Source organism: Halichoeres trimaculatus, unplaced genomic scaffold, assembly GCF_033239565.1.
Source record: "Halichoeres trimaculatus isolate MK-OKI-2021-1 unplaced genomic scaffold, fHalTri1.1 fHalTri1_scaffold_99, whole genome shotgun sequence".
NCBI lineage: Eukaryota > Metazoa > Chordata > Actinopteri > Labriformes > Labridae > Halichoeres > Halichoeres trimaculatus.
This window is the reverse complement of record NW_027437278.1, coordinates 1-12711: the sequence shown is the minus strand read 5'-3', so window position 1 is coordinate 12711 and position 12711 is coordinate 1. Positions and strand designations below refer to the sequence as shown.

At 53.8% G+C, this 12711-nt stretch overlaps 19 non-coding genes across 19 annotated transcripts; all 19 read left to right on the top strand.

Annotated features, from left to right (window-relative positions):
• Positions 1-259: 259 nt before the first annotated feature.
• Positions 260-330, top strand: trnag-gcc (transfer RNA glycine (anticodon GCC)). Its single transcript has one exon. It is a non-coding gene; the product is annotated as a tRNA-Gly (tRNA).
• A 496-nt stretch (positions 331-826) lies between these two features.
• trnag-gcc (transfer RNA glycine (anticodon GCC)) lies at positions 827-897 on the top strand. The gene has a single exon. It is a non-coding gene; the product is annotated as a tRNA-Gly (tRNA).
• A 496-nt stretch (positions 898-1393) lies between these two features.
• On the top strand, positions 1394-1464 carry trnag-gcc (transfer RNA glycine (anticodon GCC)). Its single transcript has one exon. It is a non-coding gene; the product is annotated as a tRNA-Gly (tRNA).
• A 496-nt stretch (positions 1465-1960) lies between these two features.
• trnag-gcc (transfer RNA glycine (anticodon GCC)) lies at positions 1961-2031 on the top strand. Its single transcript has one exon. It is a non-coding gene; the product is annotated as a tRNA-Gly (tRNA).
• Positions 2032-2527: 496 nt separating this feature from the next.
• On the top strand, positions 2528-2598 carry trnag-gcc (transfer RNA glycine (anticodon GCC)). The gene has a single exon. It is a non-coding gene; the product is annotated as a tRNA-Gly (tRNA).
• A 496-nt stretch (positions 2599-3094) lies between these two features.
• trnag-gcc (transfer RNA glycine (anticodon GCC)) lies at positions 3095-3165 on the top strand. Its single transcript has one exon. It is a non-coding gene; the product is annotated as a tRNA-Gly (tRNA).
• A 496-nt stretch (positions 3166-3661) lies between these two features.
• Positions 3662-3732, top strand: trnag-gcc (transfer RNA glycine (anticodon GCC)). Its single transcript has one exon. It is a non-coding gene; the product is annotated as a tRNA-Gly (tRNA).
• Positions 3733-4228: 496 nt separating this feature from the next.
• trnag-gcc (transfer RNA glycine (anticodon GCC)) lies at positions 4229-4299 on the top strand. The gene has a single exon. It is a non-coding gene; the product is annotated as a tRNA-Gly (tRNA).
• A 496-nt stretch (positions 4300-4795) lies between these two features.
• trnag-gcc (transfer RNA glycine (anticodon GCC)) lies at positions 4796-4866 on the top strand. The gene has a single exon. It is a non-coding gene; the product is annotated as a tRNA-Gly (tRNA).
• A 1630-nt stretch (positions 4867-6496) lies between these two features.
• On the top strand, positions 6497-6567 carry trnag-gcc (transfer RNA glycine (anticodon GCC)). Its single transcript has one exon. It is a non-coding gene; the product is annotated as a tRNA-Gly (tRNA).
• Positions 6568-7063: 496 nt separating this feature from the next.
• trnag-gcc (transfer RNA glycine (anticodon GCC)) lies at positions 7064-7134 on the top strand. The gene has a single exon. It is a non-coding gene; the product is annotated as a tRNA-Gly (tRNA).
• Positions 7135-7630: 496 nt separating this feature from the next.
• trnag-gcc (transfer RNA glycine (anticodon GCC)) lies at positions 7631-7701 on the top strand. The gene has a single exon. It is a non-coding gene; the product is annotated as a tRNA-Gly (tRNA).
• Positions 7702-8197: 496 nt separating this feature from the next.
• trnag-gcc (transfer RNA glycine (anticodon GCC)) lies at positions 8198-8268 on the top strand. The gene has a single exon. It is a non-coding gene; the product is annotated as a tRNA-Gly (tRNA).
• Positions 8269-8764: 496 nt separating this feature from the next.
• Positions 8765-8835, top strand: trnag-gcc (transfer RNA glycine (anticodon GCC)). Its single transcript has one exon. It is a non-coding gene; the product is annotated as a tRNA-Gly (tRNA).
• A 496-nt stretch (positions 8836-9331) lies between these two features.
• On the top strand, positions 9332-9402 carry trnag-gcc (transfer RNA glycine (anticodon GCC)). The gene has a single exon. It is a non-coding gene; the product is annotated as a tRNA-Gly (tRNA).
• Positions 9403-9898: 496 nt separating this feature from the next.
• On the top strand, positions 9899-9969 carry trnag-gcc (transfer RNA glycine (anticodon GCC)). The gene has a single exon. It is a non-coding gene; the product is annotated as a tRNA-Gly (tRNA).
• Positions 9970-10465: 496 nt separating this feature from the next.
• trnag-gcc (transfer RNA glycine (anticodon GCC)) lies at positions 10466-10536 on the top strand. The gene has a single exon. It is a non-coding gene; the product is annotated as a tRNA-Gly (tRNA).
• A 1063-nt stretch (positions 10537-11599) lies between these two features.
• On the top strand, positions 11600-11670 carry trnag-gcc (transfer RNA glycine (anticodon GCC)). The gene has a single exon. It is a non-coding gene; the product is annotated as a tRNA-Gly (tRNA).
• A 496-nt stretch (positions 11671-12166) lies between these two features.
• On the top strand, positions 12167-12237 carry trnag-gcc (transfer RNA glycine (anticodon GCC)). Its single transcript has one exon. It is a non-coding gene; the product is annotated as a tRNA-Gly (tRNA).
• The last annotated feature ends 474 nt before the right edge of the window (positions 12238-12711 follow it).

Sequence of the window (12711 nt, the reverse complement as noted above, 5' to 3'; positions counted from 1 at the left end):
ATTTTTGTCACAAGCTGGATTTCAACCAGCACACCAGTGGGCAAGGGACACACCAGAGTGTCTGGCAAATTTCGGGGACAATCCACGGGAGTGGCTTGGAGACACTTCATCCAATGCAAGCATGCCATGCGGGAGGCCCACATTTGCAGCACATTTTTCTAGAGTTTGACCTGAAGACACTCCCCCTTTCACGGAAGGCATGCTGAGCCTCCGATGGTGACATGCAGCTGCGTTGGCCCAGGCTTGCTGCAGGAAGGCTGCATTGGTGGTTCAGTGGTAGAATTCTCGCCTGCCACGCGGGAGGCCCGGGTTCGATTCCCGGCCAATGCACACAGAGTTTTAATCCTGCTCTCCTGTGCCACAATCTGTGCACATAGAATGAAGCCAGCTGTGCAACATCAGGTCAGCTGCCCGCTGCTCTCTGCTCTACCCAAGGCACAAACAGGCGTGCAAAGTACAACACACACAGGTCATGATGCGTAACCATCTCCAGCCTGGCAATATACATCTTTGCCCCATTTTTCTAGAGTTAGACCCCAAGAAAAACTCCCCCTTCCACGGAAGGCATTTTAGTCACAAGCTGGATTTCAACCAGCACACCAGTGGGCAAGGGACACACCAGAGTGTCTGGCAAATTTCGGGGACAATCCACAGGAGTGGCTTGGAGACACTTCATCCAATGCAAGCATGCCATGCGGGAGGCCCACATTTGCAGCACATTTTTCTAGAGTTTGACCTGAAGACACTCCCCCTTTCACGGAAGGCATGCTGAGCCTCACGGTGGTGACATGCAGCTGCGTTGGCCCAGGCTTGCTGCAGGAAGGCCGCATTGGTGGTTCAGTGGTAGAATTCTCGCCTGCCACGCGGGAGGCCCGGGTTCGAATCCCGGCCAATGCACACAGAGTTTTAATCCTGCTCTCCTGTGCCACAATCTGTGCACATAGAATGAAGCCAGCTGTGCAACATCAGGTCAGCTGCCCGCTGCTCTCTGCTCTACCCAAGGCACAAACAGGCGTGCAAAGTACAACACACACAGGTCATGATGCGTAACCATCTCCAGCCTGGCAATATACATCTTTGCCCCATTTTTCTAGAGTTAGACCCCAAGAAAAACTCCCCCTTCCACGGAAGGCATTTTTGTCACAAGCTGGATTTCAACCCACACACCAGTGGGCAAGGGACACACCAGAGTGTCTGGCAAATTTCGGGGACAATCCACGGGAGTGGCTTGGAGACACTTCATCCAATGCAAGCATGCCATGCGGGAGGCCCACATTTGCAGCACATTTTTCTAGAGTTTGACCTGAAGACACTCCCCCTTTCACGGAAGGCATGCTGAGCCTCACGGTGGTGACACGTAGCTGCGTTGGCCCAGGCTTGCTGCAGGAAGGCCGCATTGGTGGTTCAGTGGTAGAATTCTCGCCTGCCACGCGGGAGGCCCGGGTTCGATTCCCGGCCAATGCACACAGAGTTTTAATCCTGCTCTCCTGTGCCACAATCTGTGCACATAGAATGAAGCCAGCTGTGCAACATCAGGTCAGCTGCCCGCTGCTCTCTGCTCTACCCAAGGCACAAACAGGCGTGCAAAGTACAACACACACAGGTCATGATGCGTAACCATCTCCAGCCTTGCAATATACATCTTTGCCCCATTTTTCTAGAGTTAGACCCCAAGAAAAACTCCCCCTTCCACGGAAGGCATTTTTGTCACAAGCTGGATTTCAACCAGCACACCAGTGGGCAAGGGACACACCAGAGTGTCTGGCAAATTCCGGGGACAATCCACGGGAGTTGCTTGGAGACACTTCATCCAATGCAAGCATGCCATGCGGGAGGCCCACATTTGCAGCACATTTTTCTAGAGTTTGACCTGAAGACACTCCCCCTTTCACGGAAGGCATGCTGAGCCTCACGGTGGTGACATGCAGCTGCGTTGGCCCAGGCTTGCTGCAGGAAGGCCGCATTGGTGGTTCAGTGGTAGAATTCTCGCCTGCCACGCGGGAGGCCCGGGTTCGATTCCCGGCCAATGCACACAGAGTTTTAATCCTGCTCTCCTGTGCCACAATCTGTGCACATAGAATGAAGCCAGCTGTGCAACATCAGGTCAGCTGCCCGCTGCTCTCTGCTCTACCCAAGGCACAAACAGGCGTGCAAAGTACAACACACACAGGTCATGATGCGTAACCATCTCCAGCCTGGCAATATACATCTTTGCCCCATTTTTCTAGAGTTAGACCCCAAGAAAAACTCCCCCTTCCACGGAAGGCATTTTTGTCACAAGCTGGATTTCAACCAGCACACCAGTGGGCAAGGGACACACCAGAGTGTCTGGCAAATTTCGGGGACAATCCACGGGAGTGGCTTGGAGACACTTCATCCAATGCAAGCATGCCATGCGGGAGGCCCACATTTGCAGCACATTTTTCTAGAGTTTGACCTGAAGACACTCCCCCTTTCACGGAAGGCATGCTGAGCCTCACGGTGGTGACACGTAGCTGCGTTGGCCCAGGCTTGCTGCAGGAAGGCCGCATTGGTGGTTCAGTGGTAGAATTCTCGCCTGCCACGCGGGAGGCCCGGGTTCGATTCCCGGCCAATGCACACAGAGTTTTAATCCTGCTCTCCTGTGCCACAATCTGTGCACATAGAATGAAGCCAGCTGTGCAACATCAGGTCAGCTGCCCGCTGCTCTCTGCTCTACCCAAGGCACAAACAGGCGTGCAAAGTACAACACACACAGGTCATGATGCGTAACCATCTCCAGCCTTGCAATATACATCTTTGCCCCATTTTTCTAGAGTTAGACCCCAAGAAAAACTCCCCCTTCCACGGAAGGCATTTTTGTCACAAGCTGGATTTCAACCAGCACACCAGTGGGCAAGGGACACACCAGAGTGTCTGGCAAATTCCGGGGACAATCCACGGGAGTTGCTTGGAGACACTTCATCCAATGCAAGCATGCCATGCGGGAGGCCCACATTTGCAGCACATTTTTCTAGAGTTTGACCTGAAGACACTCCCCCTTTCACGGAAGGCATGCTGAGCCTCACGGTGGTGACATGCAGCTGCGTTGGCCCAGGCTTGCTGCAGGAAGGCCGCATTGGTGGTTCAGTGGTAGAATTCTCGCCTGCCACGCGGGAGGCCCGGGTTCGATTCCCGGCCAATGCACACAGAGTTTTAATCCTGCTCTCCTGTGCCACAATCTGTGCACATAGAATGAAGCCAGCTGTGCAACATCAGGTCAGCTGCCCGCTGCTCTCTGCTCTACCCAAGGCACAAACAGGCGTGCAAAGTACAACACACACAGGTCATGATGCGTAACCATCTCCAGCCTGGCAATATACATCTTTGCCCCATTTTTCTAGAGTTAGACCCCAAGAAAAACTCCCCCTTCCACGGAAGGCATTTTTGTCACAAGCTGGATTTCAACCAGCACACCAGTGGGCAAGGGACACACCAGAGTGTCTGGCAAATTTCGGGGACAATCCACGGGAGTGGCTTGGAGACACTTCATCCAATGCAAGCATGCCATGCGGGAGGCCCACATTTGCAGCACATTTTTCTAGAGTTTGACCTGAAGACACTCCCCCTTTCACGGAAGGCATGCTGAGCCTCACGGTGGTGACATGCAGCTGCGTTGGCCCAGGCTTGCTGCAGGAAGGCCGCATTGGTGGTTCAGTGGTAGAATTCTCGCCTGCCACGCGGGAGGCCCGGGTTCGATTCCCGGCCAATGCACACAGAGTTTTAATCCTGCTCTCCTGTGCCACAATCTGTGCACATAGAATGAAGCCAGCTGTGCAACATCAGGTCAGCTGCCCGCTGCTCTCTGCTCTACCCAAGGCACAAACAGGCGTGCAAAGTACAACACACACAGGTCATGATGCGTAACCATCTCCAGCCTGGCAATATACATCTTTGCCCCATTTTTCTAGAGTTAGACCCCAAGAAAAACTCCCCCTTCCACGGAAGGCATTTTTGTCACAAGCTGGATTTCAACCAGCACACCAGTGGGCAAGGGACACACCAGAGTGTCTGGCAAATTCCGGGGACAATCCACGGGAGTGGCTTGGAGACACTTCATCCAATGCAAGCATGCCATGCGGGAGGCCCACATTTGCAGCACATTTTTCTAGAGTTTGACCTGAAGACACTCCCCCTTTCACGGAAGGCATGCTGAGCCTCACGGTGGTGACATGCAGCTGCGTTGGCCCAGGCTTGCTGCAGGAAGGCCGCATTGGTGGTTCAGTGGTAGAATTCTCGCCTGCCACGCGGGAGGCCCGGGTTCGATTCCCGGCCAATGCACACAGAGTTTTAATCCTGCTCTCCTGTGCCACAATCTGTGCACATAGAATGAAGCCAGCTGTGCAACATCAGGTCAGCTGCCCGCTGCTCTCTGCTCTACCCAAGGCACAAACAGGCGTGCAAAGTACAACACACACAGGTCATGACGCGTAACCATCTCCAGCCTGGCAATATACATCTTTGCCCCACTTTTCTAGAGTTAGACCCCAAGAAAAACTCCCCCTTCCACGGAAGGCATTTTTGTCACAAGCTGGATTTCAACCAGCACACCAGTGGGCAAGGGACACACCAGAGTGTCTGGCAAATTTCGGGGACAATCCACGGGAGTGGCTTGGAGACACTTCATCCAATGCAAGCATGCCATGCGGGAGGCCCACATTTGCAGCACATTTTTCTAGAGTTTGACCTGAAGACACTCCCCCTTTCACGAAAGGCATGCTGAGCCTCACGGTGGTGACATGCAGCTGCGTTGGCCCTGGCTTGCTGCAGGAAGGCTGCATTGGTGGTTCAGTGGTAGAATTCTCGCCTGCCACGCGGGAGGCCCGGGTTCGATTCCCGGCCAATGCACACAGAGTTTTAATCCTGCTCTCCTGTGCCACAATCTGTGCACATAGAATGAAGCCAGCTGTGCAACATCAGGTCAGCTGCCCGCTGCTCTCTGCTCTACCCAAGGCACAAACAGGCGTGCAAAGTACAACACACACAGGTCATGACGCGTAACCATCTCCAGCCTGGCAATATACATCTTTGCCCCATTTTTCTAGAGTTGGACCCCAAGAAAAACTCCCCCTTCCACGGAAGGCATTTTTGTCACAAGCTGGATTTCAACCAGCACACCAGTGGGCAAGGGACACACCAGAGTGTCTGGCAAATTTCGGGGACAATCCACGGGAGTGGCTTGGAGACACTTCATCCAATGCAAGCATGCCATGCGGGAGGCCCACATTTGCAGCACATTTTTCTAGAGTTTGACCTGAAGACACTCCCCCTCTCACGGAAGGCATGCTGAGCCTCACGGTGGTGACATGCAGCTGCGTTGGCCCAGGCTTGCTGCAGGAAGGCCGCATTGGTGGTTCAGTGGTAGAATTCTCGTCTGCCACGCGGGAGGCCCGGGTTCGATTCCCGGCCAATGCACACAGAGTTTTAATCCTGCTCTCCTGTGCCACAATCTGTGCACATAGAATGAAGCCAGCTGTGCAACATCAGGTCGGTTGCCCGCTGCTCTCTGCTCTACCCAAGGCACAAACAGGCGTGCAAAGTACAACAAACACAGGTCATGATGCGTAACCATCTCCAGCCTGGCAATATACATCTTTGCCCCATTTTTCTAGAGTTGGACCCCAAGAAAAACTCCCCCTTCCACGGAAGGCATTTTTGTCACAAGCTGGATTTCAACCAGCACACCAGTGGGCAAGGGACACACCAGAGTGTCTGGCAAATTTCGGGGACAATCCACGGGAGTGGCTTGGAGACGCTTCATCCAATGCAAGCATGCCATGCGGGAGGCCCACATTTGCAGCACATTTTTCTAGAGTTTGACCTGAAGACACTCCCCCTCTCACGGAAGGCATGCTGAGCCTCACGGTGGTGACATGCAGCTGCGTTGGCCCAGGCTTGCTGCAGGAAGGCCGCATTGGTGGTTCAGTGGTAGAATTCTCGTCTGCCACGCGGGAGGCCCGGGTTCGATTCCCGGCCAATGCACACAGAGTTTTAATCCTGCTCTCCTGTGCCACAATCTGTGCACATAGAATGAAGCCAGCTGTGCAACATCAGGTCGGTTGCCCGCTGCTCTCTGCTCTACCCAAGGCACAAACAGGCGTGCAAAGTACAACAAACACAGGTCATGATGCGTAACCATCTCCAGCCTGGCAATATACATCTTTGCCCCATTTTTCTAGAGTTGGACCCCAAGAAAAACTCCCCCTTCCACGGAAGGCATTTTTGTCACAAGCTGGATTTCAACCAGCACACCAGTGGGCAAGGGACACACCAGAGTGTCTGGCAAATTTCGGGGACAATCCACGGGAGTGGCTTGGAGACACTTCATCCAATGCAAGCATGCCATGCGGGAGGCCCACATTTGCAGCACATTTTTCTAGAGTTTGACCTGAAGACACTCCCCCTTTCACGGAAGGCATGCTGAGCCTCACGGTGGTGACATGCAGCTGCGTTGGCCCAGGCTTGCTGCAGGAAGGCTGCATTGGTGGTTCAGTGGTAGAATTCTCGCCTGCCACGCGGGAGGCCCGGGTTCGATTCCCGGCCAATGCACACAGAGTTTTAATCCTGCTCTCCTGTGCCACAATCTGTGCACATAGAATGAAGCCAGCTGTGCAACATCAGGTCAGCTGCCCGCTGCTCTCTGCTCTACCCAAGGCACAAACAGGCGTGCAAAGTACAACACACACAGGTCATGATGCGTAACCATCTCCAGCCTGGCAATATACATCTTTGCCCCATTTTTCTAGAGTTAGACCCCAAGAAAAACTCCCCCTTCCACGGAAGGCATTTTAGTCACAAGCTGGATTTCAACCAGCACACCAGTGGGCAAGGGACACACCAGAGTGTCTGGCAAATTTCGGGGACAATCCACAGGAGTGGCTTGGAGACACTTCATCCAATGCAAGCATGCCATGCGGGAGGCCCACATTTGCAGCACATTTTTCTAGAGTTTGACCTGAAGACACTCCCCCTTTCACGGAAGGCATGCTGAGCCTCACGGTGGTGACATGCAGCTGCGTTGGCCCAGGCTTGCTGCAGGAAGGCCGCATTGGTGGTTCAGTGGTAGAATTCTCGCCTGCCACGCGGGAGGCCCGGGTTCGAATCCCGGCCAATGCACACAGAGTTTTAATCCTGCTCTCCTGTGCCACAATCTGTGCACATAGAATGAAGCCAGCTGTGCAACATCAGGTCAGCTGCCCGCTGCTCTCTGCTCTACCCAAGGCACAAACAGGCGTGCAAAGTACAACACACACAGGTCATGATGCGTAACCATCTCCAGCCTGGCAATATACATCTTTGCCCCATTTTTCTAGAGTTGGACCCCAAGAAAAACTCCCCCTTCCACGGAAGGCATTTTTGTCACAAGCTGGATTTCAACCAGCACACCAGTGGGCAAGGGACACACCAGAGTGTCTGGCAAATTTCGGGGACAATCCACGGGAGTGGCTTGGAGACACTTCATCCAATGCAAGCATGCCATGCGGGAGGCCCACATTTGCAGCACATTTTTCTAGAGTTTGACCTGAAGACACTCCCCCTTTCACGGAAGGCATGCTGAGCCTCACGGTGGTGACATGCAGCTGCGTTGGCCCAGGCTTGCTGCAGGAAGGCTGCATTGGTGGTTCAGTGGTAGAATTCTCGCCTGCCACGCGGGAGGCCCGGGTTCGATTCCCGGCCAATGCACACAGAGTTTTAATCCTGCTCTCCTGTGCCACAATCTGTGCACATAGAATGAAGCCAGCTGTGCAACATCAGGTCAGCTGCCCGCTGCTCTCTGCTCTACCCAAGGCACAAACAGGCGTGCAAAGTACAACACACACAGGTCATGATGCGTAACCATCTCCAGCCTGGCAATATACATCTTTGCCCCATTTTTCTAGAGTTAGACCCCAAGAAAAACTCCCCCTTCCACGGAAGGCATTTTTGTCACAAGCTGGATTTCAACCCACACACCAGTGGGCAAGGGACACACCAGAGTGTCTGGCAAATTTCGGGGACAATCCACGGGAGTGGCTTGGAGACACTTCATCCAATGCAAGCATGCCATGCGGGAGGCCCACATTTGCAGCACATTTTTCTAGAGTTTGACCTGAAGACACTCCCCCTTTCACGGAAGGCATGCTGAGCCTCACGGTGGTGACACGTAGCTGCGTTGGCCCAGGCTTGCTGCAGGAAGGCCGCATTGGTGGTTCAGTGGTAGAATTCTCGCCTGCCACGCGGGAGGCCCGGGTTCGATTCCCGGCCAATGCACACAGAGTTTTAATCCTGCTCTCCTGTGCCACAATCTGTGCACATAGAATGAAGCCAGCTGTGCAACATCAGGTCAGCTGCCCGCTGCTCTCTGCTCTACCCAAGGCACAAACAGGCGTGCAAAGTACAACACACACAGGTCATGATGCGTAACCATCTCCAGCCTGGCAATATACATCTTTGCCCCATTTTTCTAGAGTTAGACCCCAAGAAAAACTCCCCCTTCCACGGAAGGCATTTTTGTCACAAGCTGGATTTCAACCAGCACACCAGTGGGCAAGGGACACACCAGAGTGTCTGGCAAATTCCGGGGACAATCCACGGGAGTTGCTTGGAGACACTTCATCCAATGCAAGCATGCCATGCGGGAGGCCCACATTTGCAGCACATTTTTCTAGAGTTTGACCTGAAGACACTCCCCCTTTCACGGAAGGCATGCTGAGCCTCACGGTGGTGACATGCAGCTGCGTTGGCCCAGGCTTGCTGCAGGAAGGCCGCATTGGTGGTTCAGTGGTAGAATTCTCGCCTGCCACGCGGGAGGCCCGGGTTCGATTCCCGGCCAATGCACACAGAGTTTTAATCCTGCTCTCCTGTGCCACAATCTGTGCACATAGAATGAAGCCAGCTGTGCAACATCAGGTCAGCTGCCCGCTGCTCTCTGCTCTACCCAAGGCACAAACAGGCGTGCAAAGTACAACACACACAGGTCATGATGCGTAACCATCTCCAGCCTGGCAATATACATCTTTGCCCCATTTTTCTAGAGTTAGACCCCAAGAAAAACTCCCCCTTCCACGGAAGGCATTTTTGTCACAAGCTGGATTTCAACCAGCACACCAGTGGGCAAGGGACACACCAGAGTGTCTGGCAAATTTCGGGGACAATCCACGGGAGTGGCTTGGAGACACTTCATCCAATGCAAGCATGCCATGCGGGAGGCCCACATTTGCAGCACATTTTTCTAGAGTTTGACCTGAAGACACTCCCCCTTTCACGGAAGGCATGCTGAGCCTCACGGTGGTGACATGCAGCTGCGTTGGCCCAGGCTTGCTGCAGGAAGGCCGCATTGGTGGTTCAGTGGTAGAATTCTCGCCTGCCACGCGGGAGGCCCGGGTTCGATTCCCGGCCAATGCACACAGAGTTTTAATCCTGCTCTCCTGTGCCACAATCTGTGCACATAGAATGAAGCCAGCTGTGCAACATCAGGTCAGCTGCCCGCTGCTCTCTGCTCTACCCAAGGCACAAACAGGCGTGCAAAGTACAACACACACAGGTCATGATGCGTAACCATCTCCAGCCTGGCAATATACATCTTTGCCCCATTTTTCTAGAGTTAGACCCCAAGAAAAACTCCCCCTTCCACGGAAGGCATTTTTGTCACAAGCTGGATTTCAACCAGCACACCAGTGGGCAAGGGACACACCAGAGTGTCTGGCAAATTCCGGGGACAATCCACGGGAGTGGCTTGGAGACACTTCATCCAATGCAAGCATGCCATGCGGGAGGCCCACATTTGCAGCACATTTTTCTAGAGTTTGACCTGAAGACACTCCCCCTTTCACGGAAGGCATGCTGAGCCTCACGGTGGTGACATGCAGCTGCGTTGGCCCAGGCTTGCTGCAGGAAGGCCGCATTGGTGGTTCAGTGGTAGAATTCTCGCCTGCCACGCGGGAGGCCCGGGTTCGATTCCCGGCCAATGCACACAGAGTTTTAATCCTGCTCTCCTGTGCCACAATCTGTGCACATAGAATGAAGCCAGCTGTGCAACATCAGGTCAGCTGCCCGCTGCTCTCTGCTCTACCCAAGGCACAAACAGGCGTGCAAAGTACAACACACACAGGTCATGATGCGTAACCATCTCCAGCCTGGCAATATACATCTTTGCCCCATTTTTCTAGAGTTAGACCCCAAGAAAAACTCCCCCTTCCACGGAAGGCATTTTTGTCACAAGCTGGATTTCAACCAGCACACCAGTGGGCAAGGGACACACCAGAGTGTCTGGCAAATTCCGGGGACAATCCACGGGAGTGGCTTGGAGACACTTCATCCAATGCAAGCATGCCATGCGGGAGGCCCACATTTGCAGCACATTTTTCTAGAGTTTGACCTGAAGACACTCCCCCTTTCACGGAAGGCATGCTGAGCCTCACGGTGGTGACATGCAGCTGCGTTGGCCCAGGCTTGCTGCAGGAAGGCCGCATTGGTGGTTCAGTGGTAGAATTCTCGCCTGCCACGCGGGAGGCCCGGGTTCGATTCCCGGCCAATGCACACAGAGTTTTAATCCTGCTCTCCTGTGCCACAATCTGTGCACATAGAATGAAGCCAGCTGTGCAACATCAGGTCAGCTGCCCGCTGCTCTCTGCTCTACCCAAGGCACAAACAGGCGTGCAAAGTACAACACACACAGGTCATGATGCGTAACCATCTCCAGCCTGGCAATATACATCTTTGCCCCATTTTTCTAGAGTTAGACCCCAAGAAAAACTCCCCCTTCCACGGAAGGCATTTTTGTCACAAGCTGGATTTCAACCAGCACACCAGTGGGCAAGGGACACACCAGAGTGTCTGGCAAATTCCGGGGACAATCCACGGGAGTGGCTTGGAGACACTTCATCCAATGCAAGCATGCCATGCGGGAGGCCCACATTTGCAGCACATTTTTCTAGAGTTTGACCTGAAGACACTCCCCCTTTCACGGAAGGCATGCTGAGCCTCACGGTGGTGACATGCAGCTGCGTTGGCCCAGGCTTGCTGCAGGAAGGCTGCATTGGTGGTTCAGTGGTAGAATTCTCGTCTGCCACGCGGGAGGCCCGGGTTCGATTCCCGGCCAATGCACACAGAGTTTTAATCCTGCTCTCCTGTGCCACAATCTGTGCACATAGAATGAAGCCAGCTGTGCAACATCAGGTCGGTTGCCCGCTGCTCTCTGCTCTACCCAAGGCACAAACAGGCTTGCAAAGTACAACAAACACAGGTCATGATGCGTAACCATCTCCAGCCTGGCAATATACATCTTTGCCCCATTTTTCTAGAGTTGGACCCCAAGAAAAACTCCCCCTTCCACGGAAGGCATTTTTGTCACAAGCTGGATTTCAACCAGCACACCAGTGGGCAAGGGACACACCAGAGTGTCTGGCAAATTTCGGGGACAATCCACGGGAGTGGCTTGGAGACACTTCATCCAATGCAAGCATGCCATGCGGGAGGCCCACATTTGCAGCACATTTTTCTAGAGTTTGACCTGAAGACACTCCCCCTTTCACGAAAGGCATGCTGAGCCTCACGGTGATGACATGCAGCTGCATTGGCCCAGGCTTGCTGCGGGAAGGCCGCATTGGTGGTTCAGTGGTAGAATTCTCGCCTGCCACGCGGGAGGCCCGGGTTCGATTCCCGGCCAATGCACACAGAGTTTTAATCCTGCTCTCCTGTGCCACAATCTGTGCACATAGAATGAAGCCAGCTGTGCAACATCAGGTCAGCTGCCCGCTGCTCTCTGCTCTACCCAAGGCACAAACAGGCGTGCAAAGTACAGCACACACAGGTCATGATGCGTAACCATCTCCAGCCTGGCAATATACATCTTTGCCCCATTTTTCTAGAGTTAGACCCCAAGAAAAACTCCCCCTTCCACGGAAGGCATTTTTGTCACAAGCTGGATTTCAACCAGCACACCAGTGGGCAAGGGACACACCAGAGTGTCTGGCAAATTTCGGGGACAATCCACGGGAGTGGCTTGGAGACACTTCATCCAATGCAAGCATGCCATGCGGGAGGCCCACATTTGCAGCACATTTTTCTAGAGTTTGACCTGAAGACACTCCCCCTTTCACGGAAGGCATGCTGAGCCTCACGGTGGTGACATGCAGCTGCGTTGGCCCAGGCTTGCTGCAGGAAGGCCGCATTGGTGGTTCAGTGGTAGAATTCTCGCCTGCCACGCGGGAGGCCCGGGTTCGATTCCCGGCCAATGCACACAGAGTTTTAATCCTGCTCTCCTGTGCCACAATCTGTGCACATAGAATGAAGCCAGCTGTGCAACATCAGGTCAGCTGCCCGCTGCTCTCTGCTCTACCCAAGGCACAAACAGGCGTGCAAAGTACAACACACACAGGTCATGATGCGTAACCATCTCCAGCCTGGCAATATACATCTTTGCCCCATTTTTCTAGAGTTAGACCCCAAGAAAAACTCCCCCTTCCACGGAAGGCATTTTTGTCACAAGCTGGATTTCAACCAGCACACCAGTGGGCAAGGGACACACCAGAGTGTCTGGCAAATTCCGGGGACAATCCACGGGAGTGGCTTGGAGACACTTCATCCAATGCAAGCATGCCATGCGGGAGGCCCACATTTGCAGCACATTTTTCTAGAGTTTGACCTGAAGACACTCCCCCTTTCACGGAAGGCATGCTGAGCCTCACGGTGGTGACATGCAGCTGCGTTGGC